This window comes from Canis lupus, chromosome 10 (genome assembly GCF_011100685.1).
Source record: "Canis lupus familiaris isolate Mischka breed German Shepherd chromosome 10, alternate assembly UU_Cfam_GSD_1.0, whole genome shotgun sequence".
NCBI classification, from domain to species: Eukaryota; Metazoa; Chordata; class Mammalia; order Carnivora; family Canidae; genus Canis; species Canis lupus.
This window is the reverse complement of record NC_049231.1, coordinates 50,994,235-51,013,066: the sequence shown is the minus strand read 5'-3', so window position 1 is coordinate 51,013,066 and position 18,832 is coordinate 50,994,235. Positions and strand designations below refer to the sequence as shown.

General features: G+C 39.7%; 1 long non-coding RNA gene across 27 annotated transcripts in view; it reads right to left on the bottom strand.

Moving 5' to 3' along the window:
• The window catches only part of LOC102155569, a 72,900-nt gene that overhangs the window by 42,008 nt on the left and 12,060 nt on the right, over positions 1-18,832 (bottom strand). For 2 of the 27 annotated variants that reach the window (XR_005365922.1, XR_005365945.1), the window contains one exon: positions 8,508-8,669. The exons of 15 other annotated variants lie outside the window; for them this stretch is intronic. This is a non-coding gene — a long non-coding RNA (uncharacterized LOC102155569). Of the gene's footprint in view, positions 1-8,507; positions 8,670-15,147; positions 15,200-17,568; positions 17,618-18,832 lie in introns of those variants that run through there. 10 more of the 27 variants (XR_005365932.1, XR_005365948.1, XR_005365925.1 and 7 more) reach the window with 9 other exon arrangements.

The window sequence follows — 18,832 nt, the reverse complement described above, 5'->3', positions numbered from 1 at the left end:
GTAAGGACTCTGTCTTGTTGGCTACTATACCTCAGCACCTGGAAAGCACTAGCCAAATGACTGAATGAATACTGTTCACAGTAGAGAGGCCACACAGTACAGCGGTAAAAACTGGATTTATAATCAGAAGTGGGTTCGAATCCCATGTCTACCACTTATAAGTTGTGTGACCTTGCTTGAGCTAACCTCAGAGGCTTCAGGCAGAGCAAAGGCCCTGAGTGGGAGCATGCTAAGCAGGTCAGGGTGGCTGCGGTCACCACAGCACAGGGTAGACAGAATGTGGTGAAAGGAGAGAGAGGTAAAGATGAAGGGAGTGATTAGCTGGGTTTTGTGGACGATTTTAAGAACTTTGGGTTTTGCTGTGAGTGAGAAGGGAAGCCAGTCGGAGGATGTGACACAGAGGAAGAATGCTATCTGTTGTAACTTTCACAGAGTCTGTTTGTGGGCAAGGGCAGAGGCAGAGAGACCAGTTAGGAGGCTATTACAATAATCCAAGTGAGAGACGATGGTGGCTTGGCCAGTTTAAATGCTAAATAAAGGTGGTGAAAAATTGTCAGATTCTGAGAAGACAGCCAACAAGATTTGCTGATGGTTTGGGTGTGGAATGTGAAAGGAAGAGTCAATGAGGATTCCAAAGATTTGAGGGAGGACTATGGGAGGAGCAGGTGTGGGATAGGTAATCAGAAATGTGGTTTTAGTTAAGTTTGAGAAGCTTATTAGACATCCAAGAAGAGATGTCAGGCTGTCAGTGGGACAAACAATTCAAGCATTCATGGAGGAGGTACAGGTTAGAGATATAAACTGAAGTATTGTCAACAGATAAGCCAGAAGTTTCTGTCTTGGCTACTAATAAGAATCACCTAAGGATCTTTTAAAAACATGTTTTTAATTGTGATAAAATGCACATAACATAAAATGTATCATCTTAATGACCTTTAAAAAAATACATGGGGACACCTAGGTTGAGTGTCTGCCTTCGGCTCTGGTTGTGATCCCAGAGTTCTGGGATCAAGTCCGGCATCGGGCTCCACACAGGGAGCCTGCTTCTCCCTCTACGCCATGTCTCTGCCTCTCCGTGTGTGTCGCTCATGAATAAATAAATAAAATCTTAAAAAAAAATACATGGGTTTCAATCTAGACAATTGGAATGACAATTTCCTAGGGTAGGGACTGGGCACCAGTGTTTTTTTTTTTAAATGTTATTTATTTGTGGAAATAGTGTGTAAAAGAGAGAGAGAGCGCGCGCAGGAGTGGGGGAGGGACAAAGGGAGAGGGAGAAGCAGGTTCCCTAAAGGAAGCTTGACATGGGGCTCTATCCCAGGACCTGGGGATTACGACCTGAGCCCAAGGCAGATGCCCAACTGACTGAGCCACTCATGTGCCTTGGGCACCAGTACTTTTAAACAAATATACCAAGTGTTTAAAACTTGGAAAGATGAGTAGAAACCATAAAGGAAAGAGGAAAGGAACAGCCTATGAAATAGGAAGAAATCAGACAAGTGGAATATCCCCAAAGCCAAGCACAAAAAAGTATTTCAAGAAGACAGCAATAATAACTGTCAGATACTAGTGATAGATCAAGTAAGATGAGGACTAAAGAAAAATCATCAAACTTAGCAAAATGTAGTTCTCTATTTTCCTTGACAACTCTTTTTGAGGTGTGTTAAAGATATCTTTCTATCGATAGGCACTATCATATTTATTTATATTAAAAATAATGTCCAGTAGTTAAAAATAGCACCTTTCGACAGCAGAGCCCATTAGAAGTTTTCAGTCCTGCTGTGTCTTGCTTATACATCACCCATGACTCAATAGTCAGAACAAGGTCAGTTGGTGATTTGGTTCCAGACTGAGTCTCCTATAGATGATATAGAACTATGCAGGACTTCTTCTCTGAGAGGGAATGAAAAAGGATCTTTCAGCTTGACTACCAAGGAGATGGGATAATAAACTCACCCGGCCACTCCTAGGAACCAACCAAAGTGAGGCAGAGAGGACTTATAGAAGGACAGTCACTAAGAAAACAGAACTCTTTCTCTCTTTTTATTTGAGAAAATGCCCTCATCTCTTCCCTGAAACACCAAACAAATGTTTAACTTATATAGTGCTTTAAAGTTAACAAATTTGAGTTTTGCCAGACCCTGAAATGGGGAATTCAAAGACTTGAGCCATCCATTGAGAAAAATCTGCCCCTCAAGTTCAAGTCCATGTCTTGTAGACATGTCTTCTATCCTTCAGAAGCACTTCCTTCTTGCTGATCCTGAATCCGCCCCCAGTTTATTCACGAATCTGGCTGGAGGCATGCACTGCTTACCAAAAGTCTTTCTCCAAACCCACGCTAAGGAGCTAATGCTTTTCTCCACTTCACTACGTTCTTAAGGGAGAGAAGCTCTGATGAGAAGCAAGGATAAAATCAAGAATATATGTAGAACATAACAAGGGGACCGTATTAGGAGTGAAGGCAAAATTCTCATCCCCTTTGTTATTCACTCACTTCTTCCTCGGATTATGTATCTAGGACTGGCACCTAGCAGTGCCTCCTGTCCCTAGAGCAGGATTCAGTAGAAGACATACAGGCTCCTCTCCAGGGCCAAGAGGTCTTCAAGTCCATGGCGTCCCACCCAGTTAATCAGAACAGGAGACAGGATTGGGACCTACGGCTGAGACTCTAGAGAGTAATAAAGAGGGGGCATTTTCCTAGAGTAGATTTCCTAGAGCAATCGGGAGGTTATCTCTTTGGTGTGGACTAAATGTGTGCATCCCTCCAAAATTCATATGTTGAAACCCTAACCCCTACTGTGATGATATTTGGAAGTAGGGCCTTCGTCAGGTAATTAGATTCAGAACAAGTTGTGAGAGCAGAGCCCTCATGGTTGGACAAGTGCCCTTATAAGAAGTAACATAAGAGAATTATGTTCCCCCTAATATGAGGTCACAGAAAGATGGTAGCCATCTGCAAAATACGAATAAGGCCCCCACCAGACATTTAGTCTGCCAGCACATTGATTTTGGGTTTTCTAGTCTCCAGAACTGTGAAGAAATAAATTTTTGTTGTTTAAGCCACCCAATCTATGAGATTTTGTAAGAGCAGCTCAAGCTGACTAAGACGCTGTGGATACCTTGGATGGTTGGAGGGACTTATACACCCTTGGAAATTATAACTAACATTTTTTAGGAAAGGGTCCATAATTCTCCTCAGAGATTCAAAAAACTAAATCTATGACCCCCAAAAGATTAAAGATCACTGACTTGGAATGACTCTTGTGTTTTTACCCTGTAGGATTACAAGACACTTTGATATTTGGGAACCCAGTCTTTGCCTTCATTCCTATTTGAAGAAATGATCAATATCTAGGAGTATTAACAAATAAGAAATAAGAAAGATTCAAGAGGATATACACATATTCATTGTCCAATATTGTTAATGCCCACCCACCTGAGAAAGCTTATTTTTTACAATAAAATATCGAGTCCAATCTGTTGGGCTACTTTCCCTATAAGCTTTGAATAATATCAACCTCAGATTCCAAGGAAGCTAAGTCATTGGACCTCACCCTATCCCTGCTTCCTCTCCTCCTCCACCACTCCCATATTATTTGGCTTTGTATTCCAAAGCCAAATATAATTTTTTGGTAGTAAATTGGGATTAATTTTCTATTCCACGGAGTCTATCGATAGAGCAAGAAATGCAACTTTGAAGCAAGAAGTAGTCTGAATTTTTTGCATTATATAGACTATACAGCAAGGGTCAAGGGACTAGAATGTGGATTACTGCAGCACTGAGAAAAGCTTTTCAGAAAAGGAGATCAAGAAAAATATGACTCATCATGGATGAACCTTGAAAACATTATTCTAAATGAAAGAAACCAAACACAAAAGGCCACATTTTGTACGATTCTATTTACATGAAATGTGGAGAATAGGCAAATCCATAGAAACAGAGAACAGATTAGTGGTTGCCAGAGGCTGAGGGAAGGGGGAATAGAGTGACTGCTAACGGGTATGGGGTTTCTTTTTAGAGTGATGAACATGTTTTGGAATTAAATAGTGGTGATGGTTGTAAAACTTTGCAAATATACTAAAAATCAATGAGCTGTGCACTTTGAAAGGGTGGATTTTATGATATGTTAATTATAGCCTAATTTTTAAAAGAAGAGGAAAAATGTGACTCAGAAAAGATTCATCACAGCTATGGCTCAGTCGCTTATTTGACAATTAACTTGGGGTCATAGTCTTGAGATATTTCTCATGGGTAGAGCTCTATCTTCTCCCCCACACCAATGGAGATCTTTTTATTGCTTTTTCTGTTTACAAAAGAAACATTTGCATTGCATTTTTTTTTAAATTCTGAAAATATGAGAGGACATAAATAATAAAATAACTTGAAAAAACCACCCCAAAAGAAGTCACTATTAACATTTTGGTGTACACTTTTTCCAGATTATTTTTCTATGCATATGCAACAGGGAAAATATTTTAGAACTGTATTAATGTGTTTTTCTCTTATGACTTCCTTGTATGTCAGCACCCTTCATTCTGTAGCAGGCATCCTCTTTTCCTTAAACCATTGGATCCTTACAGCAGGAATGCAGAGTGTAAAAGGAGTCAATGTTCAGTTTTTGACTTCTAAAATAAGACTTTTTAAAAAATTTTTTTATTTATGATAGTCACACAGAGAGAGAGAGAGAGAGGCAGAGACACAGGCAGAGGGAGAAGCAGGCTCCATGCACTGGAGCCCGACTCGATCCCAAGTCTCCAGGATCGCGCCCTGGGCCAAAGGCAGGCGCCAAACCGCTGCACCACCCAGGGATCCCTAAAATAAGACTTTTGATTAGACATGAAGGGTTTTGAAAACCCAACACTGAGAACAGAAAAGATTTTTTTTTAATGATTTTATTTCTCATGAACCAAGAGACACAGAGTTTTACTGAAAGCCAGGAGTAGGGAAACTCCAAGGATGAGGGACCCGCACTGGGTGGGGAGGAGGACGACTTTGGTGCGGGGATCAAGGGGATGAAGGGGTGGGAAGAAGGAAGGGGGGGAGGGGACAGGTGTATTCCGACCCATCCTGTCTGGACTGAATTCCCGGAGGGGAAAGCGTGTGGGACAAATGCCGGGGCCCTCAAAAGAAACCGAGGAGGAGACTGGGGGATCCCACGCCCGCGGGGGTCAGGGTAGCGCAAGAGAGGACAGTGGGTTGTGGCCAGACGGGGAGGCAGGGCGTTGCGGCTCCAACGTACCCTGGGAACGACCCCTCCAGGGGGGAAGCTAAAACTTAGCCCCGCGTTCCCTGGGGAGCTGCCAGGGTGCCCCGACCAGACCCGCGCTCGGCCCTGCAGCCCCGCCCCCGCCGGCCGCACAGCCGCCCTGGGGGAGGGGGAGAAACAGCCCGGTTAGGGAATTGGACTTTGCATTGAGGACTATTTACCTGGTAGAGACCACTTTAAATCAAAATAGACTGTAAACCACAAGAGACTATTTAATCTGGAGGAGACCGAGATAACTTTAATTGGAAGGGTGGGAGCGTGCAGATTAGGAGTTAAGAAAAGTGGAGAAGCCACAGGGCCTGCTTCTGAGCAGTGTCCTCACTCCAGATGTTATATTTTAAGCAAACGAAAGAAATGAAAATGAATAAAAATTTATAATATTCAGCGTACATGTCAGCATACATGTTTTTGTGACCTGAAGTTTTTCACCCTACAGTATTATTATTATTATTATTTTCTTGTTCTGTGTATATGTTCTTTCCCCCCAGCTAGGCCTATAAATATTTTGAGGACAAGGACAGTGTTTTCTATTTCTTTGTGTCTACCTTAGTGCTGAGCACAAAGCAAACACTCCATGTCATTGCCACCTAAGCATTTCAAGTTCTTTCTCTATATACATGCAATTAAAAAAAAAAGTCTTGAGGCAAGCATATAGTTCAGAAGAAAAGGCCAGTGGAAAGAGCCCTGCGTAGTGCCCAAGTCCTCCTCCTGATCAGTCACTGACAAGGCAAGTCACTTTGCCTCTTGCTCTCACTTTCTCCACTTTTCTCACTTTCTCGGAGTTCACGCCTTCACTGCTCACATGTATGTGCGGGACTCAAATAAGGAAACGTACATGAAATCACCAAGAGGAGAATGCAAAATGATAAATGCAAATCTCATTTTGCTAGTGACCCCAGAACCAGAATATCAAAGTGCCTAAGATCAGGCTCTCTCCCCGACTGCTCTGCTGGCCCAACCTTCTGCAAATCCACTGCTATGCCACCCCAACCCCCACTGCCAACTCTCTGACTGTGGCAGCCAGACTGGAGTCAATGATCTCCCAGTAAATAAATGCTTGTTTTTAAAGACCAACTGAAAGATTTTTACTTAGCTGACTTGTGACTGTTTCCTGAACACAGATGGAAAAAGGTTATTTAGAGACAGGAAAACAATAAGGGCATTTTTCATTCTAACAGTGATTAGAGATCGTTAATCCTTTCCACTTCGCCAATTAGCAGGTCTTACAGGTCTTGATTGAAAACAAACAAATAAAAGTAAATATTTTCTCCACCTACCAACAGTCTTAACTTAAGGCATAAGCAATGATGTAAGTCAGGACATCACCAGGCAAGGAACTGCACCTTGATTTTCAACCTGGAAGTCTTTGGTATCATGCTCTGTAATATGTAGAGTATGTTCTACATCTCAGTAAAACTCACGGCTTGCCTTCAGTGGCTTCAGAATCAAAAGCAAGTATGATCCTGAATAACTGTGGGTTTTTAAAATTCTATTCCAATTTAAGTATCATTTACTATTTAAATAAATCTCTAGGGTGCTTGGATGGCTCAATGTATTAAACATCCAACTCTTGATTCCAGCTGTGATCCTGGTCTCAGGTGGTGAGATTGAGCTCCACATGCCCTGCAGAGCCTGCTTAAGGTTCTCGCTCCCTCTCCTTCTGCCTGTCCCCCTCCCTGTCAAAATCAATCAATCAATCAATCAATCTCTGAGAAGCATCTTCTTGAAAGGTAAAGAATTATTCATTCAGTTATGAAACATTAAATGAGAATTTGTTACATGCCAGGAGGTGTGCTAGGCATCGGGATACAAAATGAATCAAGTTCAGTTTAGTAGGGGAAACAGATTTGTCAAACAAGTAATTGTTCTACAGTGTAGTAAATACAATTAAAGATGATCACTGGCCCAGAGGAAGAAGGACCTAGGCTCCAGGTTGGGTTCATGAAACCAGCCCTCGAGCTGAATGTTTTCCCTCATGCACTCATGCCACAAATACATGCTGCACTCTATATGTGTGAGGCATTGGGTAGTAGGAATACAGTGGTGAGTGAAACAGACAAAAATTCCCATACCCATGAACTTACATTATTGTGTAGACAATAATGAACACAAGTAAATACACTAATGCAAAGTGCTAAGGAAGAAAAATTAAACCACAAATGCAGATTTGAAATTGTAGATGAGAAGACCATAGAAGGTCTCACTGAGAAGGTACACTGAACATCTAAAGAGTGAGATATCTAAGTCTTAATATCTATGGGGATGCTGCAGGACAATATGGAGGAGGGAACAACAGCACACAGGCCCTGAAATACAAAAGAGCCAGGAGGAACTTGAGGAAGAGCAAGGTCAGTGTCTCTATGCTGGAGTGAGTGAGGGGAAGAGTAGTAGGAAATGAGATTGAGAGGCAACAGGTGAGAAGGAGGTGTAGACTTTGGACAGGAAGTCATGGGAAGGATCTGAGCAGGGAGTAGCGTGATCTGAGAAGATGACACTGTGTGGTCTTAGGGGCAAAAGCAGCAAGAACAGTTGGGAGGTCATTGCAGTTGTCCAGGGAAAAGATGCTGGTTTGGACCAGGGGATGGCAATGGGAATAGTGAGATACAGTCAAATTCTGGATATATATTGAAGGTAGAGCCAACACGATTTGCCAACAGATTGACTGTGAAATGTGAGACAAAGGAATAAAAAATGCACCAAAGTTTTTGGCCTGACCAACTACAAATGTAGAGTTTTTGTCAACTGCAATGGGGCAGACTGACAGGAGTTGGTTTAGGGGGACAGATCTAGAGCTCAACTTTGAACACGTTAGGTTGAGAGGTTTATGATACCAACCTGAGGTACCCAATAGACAGTTGTATATTTAGGTCTGGAGTTCAAGGCAGAGGTTGGATATGGAGTCATAGATCAAATTTAACACCATGAGCTTGGATAAACTCACCTAGAGAGAATGAGGATTTAACAGAGAACAAAGAGAAAGAAGGAAAGAAAAGAAAAGCATTCCAGACAGAGAGGAAGACATATGAGGACAAAAAGGTAAGGACAGAAATGAATTTAGTTCAGCAAGAACAGGAGCTGACAAACTTTTCTGTAAGAAGCCAGATAAATATTTTAGACTTTGTGGATAATACTGTCTCTTGTAACTGCTCACTGCTGCTCTCACAGCATGAGAGCAGCCACAGATAATACCTAAATGAATTGAGAGTAGCTATGTTCAAATGAACATTTATTTGTGGACAGAAGTCGAATTTAACATAATTTTCACATGTCACAAAGTATTAGTCATCTTTTGATTCTTTTCACCCACTTAAATATGTAAAAACCATTCTTAGCTCACAGGCCACACAAAAACAGGCAGCAGGCCAGATTGCGTCCAGAAGCTATAGTTTGCTGACTTCTGACCTAGAAGAACACAGAGTGCAATTAGGGAGCGGTGGAAAATAAAATTGCAGAAGTAGTCAGAGTTTACGTCATGGATGAGAAATATTAAGCATTAAGTGACCAGTACATGGTACGCACTCAATAAATAGTAGATATTGTTATTGATTTGATGTGTCATATAAAGGGAACTAGCAGGCAACTTTAAGGAAGTGAGATTTATAGTCAAAACTGAGACTTAAAATCATAGGATTTAGCAATAGCTAAACTAAGAGAAGGAAGAAAATGAGGCCATGAGGCCTTTGCTGAAATAAGATTGGGGGTAAGTGGAGGGGCCCCAAAGGCACCAGCAAGACATCCTTGGTGATACTAGAAATGCACACATGGACGGCAAGATGTAATGATACTTTAATTTTATAAAACATATGTGGAAACTCATTGTGGTTGCAGGCATGATTCATTTGCAATCCATGAATTAAGATCTTAAATCGTTAATACAAGGGATGCTTCAGAGCAAATGAACCATATTTTTGTGGTAGAGGAGCTTCTTTAATTATATGCCTGCTTATCAAACTGGAGGGAAACATGATGTACCAATGTGCGAATTTAAGGTGCTCCCTTTCTGCTCAGAATCACCAGGTGGAATGTAGGCTGAGTAGTAAAATAGACTATTAGTCCTCCCTCCTCCCCCCGCCTGCTGCTTACTAGTTGGGTGAACTCAGCTCAAGTCCTTGACTTCATTGGGCCTCACTCTTCTGTAAAAATGGAACTAAAAATATATGTATTCATTTGAAAGCTGAAGAACAAATTTTTCACCTTTTGGTTTTTTTCTATTAATTTGAATCACTATTAACATTTTTGAAGCATTTTGGGGTCTTTCTATAATTATTACTATATTTTAAATTTCCAAACCTTTTGTCACCTCAAAATTTCAGTTTTTTTTTTTTGTTTTTTGTTTTTGTTTTTTTTTTATAGTCACAGAGAGAGAGAGAGAGAGAGAGAGGCAGAGACACAGGCAGAGGGAGAAGCAGGCTCCATGCACCGGGAGCCCGACGTGGGATCGCGCCCCGGGCCAAAGGCAGGCGCTAAACTGCTGTGCCACCCATGGATCCCAAAATTTCATGTCTTAACCTGCCATGAAAATAACCTGAACTGGGGCGGTTGGGTGGCCCGTTTGGTTAAGCGTCCAACTCTTGGTTTTGGCTCTGGTCATGATGTCTGGGTCCTGATGTCCTGGTTGTGATATCTGCGTCAGAAGATCCAGCCTGGTGTCCAACTCCCCACTCAGAGGAGAGTCTGCTTCCTCTCTCCCTCTCTCTCTGCCCCTCCCCCTGCCCCTGGAAATAAATTAATTAATTAATCTTAAAAAAAAAATAACCTGAACATAGAGAAATGTATTAATACTATGGAACAGACATTTTTCTTCTTCGGTACACAAAACAAAACTTCAGAGTCTACCAACAATATATGATTGAGATTCTTGAGGATGTGCTTCAGGAACTGTTTGTTGAATACTTAAAAATAAAAATCAGTGTTCCATTTTTAAAGAACAGCTGGCTGTGACTCCTCTGCTGTTTTTGCTTTATGGTCCCCTCAGATTCTTAGCTGTAATTAATTTACTGGAAAGATTTTACAGGACTGAATTAACAATGCAAACACGCAGTTGTACGATAAAAGTCTGTGTTGCTATTCTTCCCATCTCTATATTTTTAAAAATCATCACTATTTGTCTAAGAGGCTATCAGATACAGATCAAATTGTATTACATGGCAACAATAAAACTCCTTTAACCACAATAAAAAGCATTCTCAAGGATCCTCTCATGGCCCACAAATGAAGTTTAAGGAATATTTGGCAAAATAAAAATTCCGGTCTCACAAGAGATGGTCCCTCAAAAAATTGTTTAGAAAGGAACTAGTGCTATGATAAATTAACACATGGTGGGGGAGCATTTCCTGGTAGTGGCTTCAGTTCTCATATTTCTGTCTTGCTCTTTATAATATTATTGTTGTGATGAGGGAAAGGTCTCTGTTGTTAATGATTTCTGCGCCTGTTGTTTTGCCCACATTCTCCAGAAAGCCCTTTCAAGACCATTCTCTGGAATCAGGCTTTACATGCACACTCCAAATGAAAGTTGGGCATTTGCCAGTGAATTCAACTGTCAGGGTCCAGGAACCCTTCTGTGAAAGGCGGTTTGCTATAAAAGAAAGAGCACTGGACTAGAGTTCTGGGTCCTAATTCTGACCCTGCCACTTATTAATATTGTGCTTCTTGACTCTTTATTTAAACCAAATGAGCTTTTGTTTCCTTATCTGTAAAATGAGAATAATAATAACTGCCCTGCCCATCTCTCAGAGTTGTTGTGAGGAACAAAGAAAATACTGCATGTAAAAGTGCTTTTAAACAAGTGCTAAGTAAATGTCGTTTGGTTTTTTTAAAGATTTTATTTATTTATTCATGAGAGAGACAGAGAGAAAGAGATGCAGAGACACAGGCAGAGGGAGAAGCAGGCTCCATGCAGGGAGCCCGACATGGGACTCCATCCCGGGATTCCAGGATCACGCCCTGGGCTGAAGGCGGTGCTAAACCGCTGAGCCACCCGGGCTGCCCAAATGTCAAGGTTTTTAAATATATATATTTATTTGAGAGAGAGAAAAAGAGAGAAAGCACAAGCATGGGGAGGGACAGAGGGAGAAGCAAGCTCTCCGCAGAACAGGGAGCCCCATGCAGGGCTGGATCCCAGTACCCTGGGATCTGAGCTGAAGACATACACTTAACTGATTGAGCCATCCAGGCTCCCCTCGAGGTGTGGGTTTTTTTTTTTAATTTTGGAAAAATATACATATAAATTTTACCATTTTAACAGCTTTAGGTGCCCGGTTCAGTGGCATTAAGTACATTCACACTGTTGTGCAATCATCACCATGGTCCGTTTCCAGAACTTTTTCATCCTCCCCAACTGAAACACTATCATTAAGCATTAAGTCCCTATTCCTGCCTCTCCCCAGCCCTTGGCAACCACCATTCTAACTTTCTGCCTCTACAAATGTGACTACTCTAAGTACCTATAAGTGGATGGTACAATATTTGTCCTGTCTGTGACTGGCTTATTTCACTTTGCATAACATTTTTAAGGTTTGTCCACATTATTACATACATCAAAATTTCCTTCCTATTTAAGACTGAATAATATTCTGTGGATACACAAGCCATATTTCGTTGTCTGTTCATTATTGGACAGTTGAGTTGTTTACCCACCTTGGCTATTATGAATAATGCTGCTATGAACATCAGTGTACAAGTATCTGTTTGAGTCCCTACTTTTCTTTTCTTTTAAAGATGTTCTTTATTTGACAGAGAGAAAGAGAGAGAGAGAGCACAAGCCGGCTGAGAGGGAGAAGCAGGCTCCCTGCTGAGCAAGGAGCCCAGTGGGGGCTTGATCCCAGGACTCTGGGATCATGACCTGAATGGAAGGCAGACACTTAACTGACTGAGCCACCCAGGCGCCCTGAGTCCCTACTTTCAATTCTTTTGGGTACATACCACGTAGTGGAATTCCGGGATCATATGCTAATTCCATGTTTAATTTTTTGAGGAACTTCCATACTGTTTTCTACAAAGACTGCACTATTTTACATTCCTGCCCACAGTACATAAGAGTTCCAATTTCTCCCACATCCTCACCAACACTTGTTTTATATATATATGTATGTCATAGATATATAAAAGATATATATATATGTTCATATATATGCATGCCATCCTAATGATTATGAAGTAGAATCTCACCATGGTTTTGATTTGTACTTCCCTAATAATTCATGATGTTGAACATCTTTTCATGAACTATTGGCCATTTATTTATCTTCTTTGGAGAAATATCTATTCAAGTCCTTTGCCCATTTTTTAATGGGGTTGTTTGGTTTTGTTGCTGTTGTTGATTTGTAAGTGTTCTTTATATATTCTGGATGTAAATCCCTTGTCAGATGTATGGTTTGCAAATATTTTCTCCCACTTCACAGATTGCCAAATATTTTTATTTTCATTTATGTACCAGATCCTATAAAAATATGCTCAGTCCTTCACCCCCGAACTTCAGGAACACTCTCCCAAACAGAGTTTCTCAATGTAGACATGATACCATAGTTTAAAGACCAGATGAGGGGATCCCTGGGTGGTGCAGCGGTTTGGCGCCTGCCTTTGGCCCAGGGTGCCAACCTGGAGACCCAGGATCGAATCCCATGTCGGGCTCCTGGTGCATGGAGCCTGCTTCTCCCTCTGCCTGTGCCTCTGCCTCTCTGTCTCTCTCTGTGTGACTATCATAAATAAATAACTAAATAAATAAAAAAGACCAGATGAGAAATTTTCATTGGCAAAATATTTCTTCTGATTTAAGTAGTAAGAAAAAAGACTTCAAGCTTCCCTGACTCATAACCTATCTCAGTAAGATATTTAATGTAGTAACAAGTTGGAAAGTGTTTTTCTCTACCTGCTTACACAATAATTAGGTAGATTAATAGATTTAACAACAAAAAGCTAAAGTTATATATGCCTGAGGGGAGAAAATAGAGACACTTTTTAAAAAATAATATTTCCTGTTTATGCCTTGCCATTTACCATCCACAAAGGAAAAATGAACAAGCCATACCCTAGAAGAGAATAATCACCCTCTTCACAGATAAACTGTTAAATTGCATAGGTGGAATAACATTAAAAAAAAAAAATACTGAGTACCTGCCAGTCTTTCATTCAGTCATTTATTTTATGAACTTGATGTTTGGGTCTGTGTTAGATACCAGAGCACAGAAATGAATATACACAGTTCCTGCCTTCAAGGAGCTCTCACTCAGCGGAGGCAGGGATGACCAAGTAAACAGATAATTACAATACAATATGGTGAATTCCAGAGAGTGTTGAGCAGCGTTTTCATTGTGGAGAATTCACAGCTGACTTCTGTGAGGAGTATCTCAGAAGTATCAGTCTATTGCTAACATGCAGGGACTTATGATATCCATTATGAATATAAAACCTTATGAAATGTTAATTATTGTTATTACATTCTTGGTATTCTTTCAATACTAATAGGGAGGGTGTATGAACCACAGAGCATTTTGTGTCTAAAACTTTTTAAAATTTGTTTTTATCATCAAAATAATGCATTCTCCTTCTAGGGAGTGGAAGCATACTCTGGTTACACCAGAGTTAACCATCGTTAACAGTTCACTATGTTCTAGTTCATCTAAAATAGCATCCTAAATTCGAAGGTGCTAAAAAGTGGAGAGAAAAAATGGATTTTAGTAAGTACTTTAAGTCTTGGGTCTGTATGAGCAGAAGGCAGAGGCACCAAGGCAGTCCTGAGCAAACTGTACGGGAGAATTTGTAAGAAATCTGGCTTGCATGATTAAAAGAGGATTATATTCATTTTCATACTAATGTTTTATACTTCCAGGTGCTGCATTTTACTCTAAGAATGTATAGTGTATTCCCCAAATCCCTGGCTCTTGGAAGATGCTCCCAAAGTTTATGTTTCCAGAGTTGTACTTAGGACCTTATGAATAGGTTAAGGAATATGATCTTCACCATTCAGAAGATTTATTCTGTATTACTCAAGTGAACCTTTGCCTGGAAGGAGATAAATCTCGTTTCTGAAACATTGGTCAATAAATATATATTGGTCCCACATGGACAGATATGAAGGAGCATATGACTTTTTTTTTTTCATTCCTTGTCCCATATTTATTCTCTTTTCTAAAATCCGAAGGGTTTTAAGGAATGAAAAATGTTGAGATACAACCTGCCCAACTGTCAGGTCTCTTTGTTTTAGAAATGTTAAGGAGACAGCGCGGTTTAGCATAGTACGAGAGGAAAACTTGTATATGAAGACCTAGGCTCTACTCTTAGCTCTACCATAATTAGATGTGTAATTTTAGATAAACCACTTAACCTCTCTAGACCTCTGTTTCTCATCTCTAATTGCTCTATCTAGTTCATAGGTTATTGTGAAGATCAAAAGAAATCGTAAATGTGGAAGCACTTCAAAAAATGTAGTACATGCATATTATAAGGTATCATTAATACATACATTTATCATTGGTCTGCAGTGCCACTCTGAGACTCAAGCAAGAGGAGCCCTTGCCCTGAGCCCTGTACTTCACAAACACAAACACATTCAACTCTATTAAATATCTATCAGCATGTTCCTTGTATGGCCTCAACTCTGACAATAGAAACCATATTCTTGGGAGTGATTTAATGATTATATACAGTACTCTCTGGATTTGACCCAAAATGGGATCATCTTGATCAAATACATATGAAATTTGACCACACAGACATTCTGGTTAAAAACGGAGGTGCCATTTAAATGCTCTTAGAGAAGTAAGATTTAATTTAGAAAAGATGGGATCCCTGGGTGGCGCAGCGGTTTGGCGCCTGCCTTTGGCCCAGGGCGCGATCCTGGAGACCCGGGATCGAATCCCACGTCAGGCTCCCGGTGCATGGAGCCTGCTTCTCCCTCTGCCTATGTCTCTGCTTCTCTCTCTCTCTCTGTGCGACTATCATAAATAAAATAAAAATTAAAAAAAAAAAAATTTAGAAAAGATGGTGAACTGCACTAGGAAAGTTAGTAAAACAATAGAAGATTCTCAAATAAATAAGAAATTGTGGTCTATGGTCTTATTTTGTGCTAACAACAGTTATTTGGTTTGGACTGTTGCTTGCCATTAATGATGTTAGAAGAAACTTATATGAGACACAGACAGACCTAAGCTTGCCTATTTCACTTTTTAAAATAATTTAGAATATTTTTTTAAATTTTTAGAGAAAATGATTTTTCTAAATAGAAATACACTAAATGTGACAAGTACAACAAAAAATGATATTCCAATAAAATAACAGAAAATTAGAAGAAGGAAATAAAAATGTTTGCATAATTATTAAGTTTATTAAGTCATTTGTATACAACTATATATCTATATATTATATATCTGTATCTAGAGAGATAGATGTTATTTTCTATCATATTTATATGTCATATATAAATATTCTATTATATTATGGGTAGAGATATGGTCCCCTATGAAGAGAGAATTGAACAAATTGACCCATATATTTTTCATTTTGTTTTTCTTTATATCTCAGCATGGTAAAGGTTGAAAGAAGATTTAACACTATCTGGCTATAGGTATTGCTAATAGGCTGGTGGAAAAAAGTATAGGTGATAGAGTTTTTACGATAAAATTAAAATTTTGTAGTATTTTCTGTGATAATAATCATTACTGCAACCCCATTAAAATGTTTGAACATGATATGTAAAATTTGTGGTTTATTTCCCAATATAAATATATTTATTTAGAAATTTTATTGACAAAAAAAATTTTATTGACAATTCTATTTTTTTATTGACAATTCTAGTTGCTACTGCCTTAGAACAAAATTTCTCTAAGTTTATCAAAGCAAATTTTAAAAACATCTAATATTAAGGAATAACTTTATTAATATGAAAATAGTATTAAGGTTAATTTTTGAAGAAGTCCTTTTTCGTCTAGAGACGCATATTGATACATTCATGTATAAAACGATAGGATATCTATCTTCAAAATAATTGAATATAGAGAGTTGGGGTATGGAGGAAGCAAGACTGACGAAGAGTGAATAATTATCAAGGCTGGATGACAGGTACGGTGGAGTTCTTTATACTCTATATTTACATTTATAAATGTTTACTTGTAAATGTTTTTAAATTTCCATAATAAAAAGTTAGCTAAAAGCTAAAAAGTACATTGATTTAGGAAAAATTTTGCTAATTGGTGTCAACAGAATTCAAATTATGTGGATTATAACATTATAATTAGGGGTTTCCTGAAAAAAAGTACAAAATAAATATGTGGTAATTTATGACTTATGATGTACATCTTTACCTTATTACTCATCCAAATATCATAAGCCTATTAATATAACACCCAAATGTATAATAAAAATTAATTCCAGTCATTTTTGCTGTTTAGCTTTCAGTCATATAAAAACCATTGCTTTATACATTAACATTTTTGTCATAATAAGGATATATTTTTCAAGGAAGGAGAATAAAACACATTTATTTAAGGGTTTTTTTACCTTGATTTACAACTTAATGATTTGGACCTATTGTACGTAGCCCTCTACCTGCATTCATGTCCTGGGTACTGCAAATATTAGGAGAAGCATACTCTCAGAATTTCCAATTTATTCTTTATTTTAACAACTAAGATGGTTTGACTGGGAATAGCTAGAAAATGCTCTTTTTCAATTTATAATTATCTTCCTCTATGTATTTTAGGAAAATATTGTGTATTTTTGCTGGACATCATTAATAGACTTCTGATCTCTCTGTTCCACCCAAGGCAGGAACCATGTATGTTCATGGTTATGTTGACAGTGTGCCCCCTCCACAGACCAGTGACCTGTACAATCATTGTCCTCTTTAGCAAGAATAGATGAGATCAAGTTACATTTGTTTGGGGGAAGACCTGAGGGGTAGTTTGAGATAACTAGTCATCCACATGGAAAAGTTCTGGAGAGTTCTGTTCACAACCCTAGCCTCTTATTCAACACAAATGGTTTTAGGAAGATTTGTGCAGGGGGATCCCTGGGTGGCGCAGCGGTTTGGTGCCTGCCTTTGGCCCAGGGCGCGATCCTGGAGACCTGGGATCGAATCCCACATCGGGCTCCCTGCATGGAGCCTGCTTCTCCCTCTGCCTGTGTCTCTGCCCCTCTCTCTCTCTCTCTGTGACCATCATAAATAAATAAAAATTAAAAAAAAAAAAAAGGAAGATTTGTGCAGGGATCCCTGGGTGGCGCAGTGGTTTGGCGCCTGCCTTTGGCCCAGGGCCCGATCCTGGAGACATGGGATCGAGTCCCACGTTGGGCTCCCAGAGCCTGCTTCTGCCTCTGCCTGTGTCTCTGCCTCTCTCTCTCTCTCTCTCTCTGTGTGACTATCATAAATAAATAAAAAAAAAATTTTTTAAAAAAGGAAGATTTGTGCAGAGGAAAAGTGTAAGATCCCTATCTTTTATATGATAGAGACATTTAGATTCGTATTTTCTTAGCTTCTAATACCCAAACGAGGCAATGTAAAGGGGTGGGGGGCTAAGATATTTATGATGACCGACTCTAAACTATTCGTATATTCCTACTCAAAGCCCTTTTTCTGCTTGAATTAGCTGTGTGACAGCTCCAATCTCACATACTGCAATATCTGACTAAAAAATAAAAAACTTCTCTCTAGCGAAGTATGTTCATACCACAGATCTCCAATTCTAAGATACTTTTGGGGACACCTGAGTGGCTCAGAGGTTGAATGTCTGTCTTTGGCTCAGGGCATGGTCCCAGGATCTGGGATGGAGTCCAGGATCTGGGATGGGGCTCCCTATGAGGAGCCTGCTTCCCCCTCTGCCTATGTCTCTGTCTCTCTCTCTGTCTCTCATGAATAAATAAATAAAATCTTTTTTAAAAAGACACTTTTGATTGTGGGATTAACCAGAAATGTAGTAAGCACTTTTTTTTTTTTAGGAGATAAAAGAAAAAGACTATAAAATTAATTCTAATATTATAAACGCCAAAATATGTGTGTTTGGGGGGAATGGGAGAGTATATCTTAGAATTTCGAAAACACTAAAATATGATTTTTTGAAGTGTACTTGAGGGTTTTTTTTTTAAAGATTTTATTCATTTATTCATGAGAGACATAGAAAGAGGCAGAGACAAAGGTAGAGGGAGAGGCAGGCTCCTCACAGGGAGCCCAATATGGGACTCGATCCTGGGACTGGGATCGTGCCCTGAGCCAAAGGCAGACACTCATCAGCTGAGCCACCCAGGTGTCCCTAAAGTATACTTTAGAATAAGAAAGTTATTATAACTCTTCTGAGAGGCCTTGGAGAGTGACAGGAGTCAGATAAAGGTGTACATGTGGGTCATTATGTAGGAACAGGATGGTGGCCCTCTGCTCTGGCTAGAAAGGCACAAGAGCATGAGGACATGGCAGGAAGGACACCAAGAGTAGGGAGAAGGGGACTTGAAGGCAGTGATGGGTCATGCAGGAATAGTGTGTAAAGACACATTACATTAGGAAACTTGCCTGGGGCTGGCTTTGCCTCTAAATAAGCCTAAATAACCAGAAACCAAGAAGAAGTTGTCAGGGCCAGATCTCA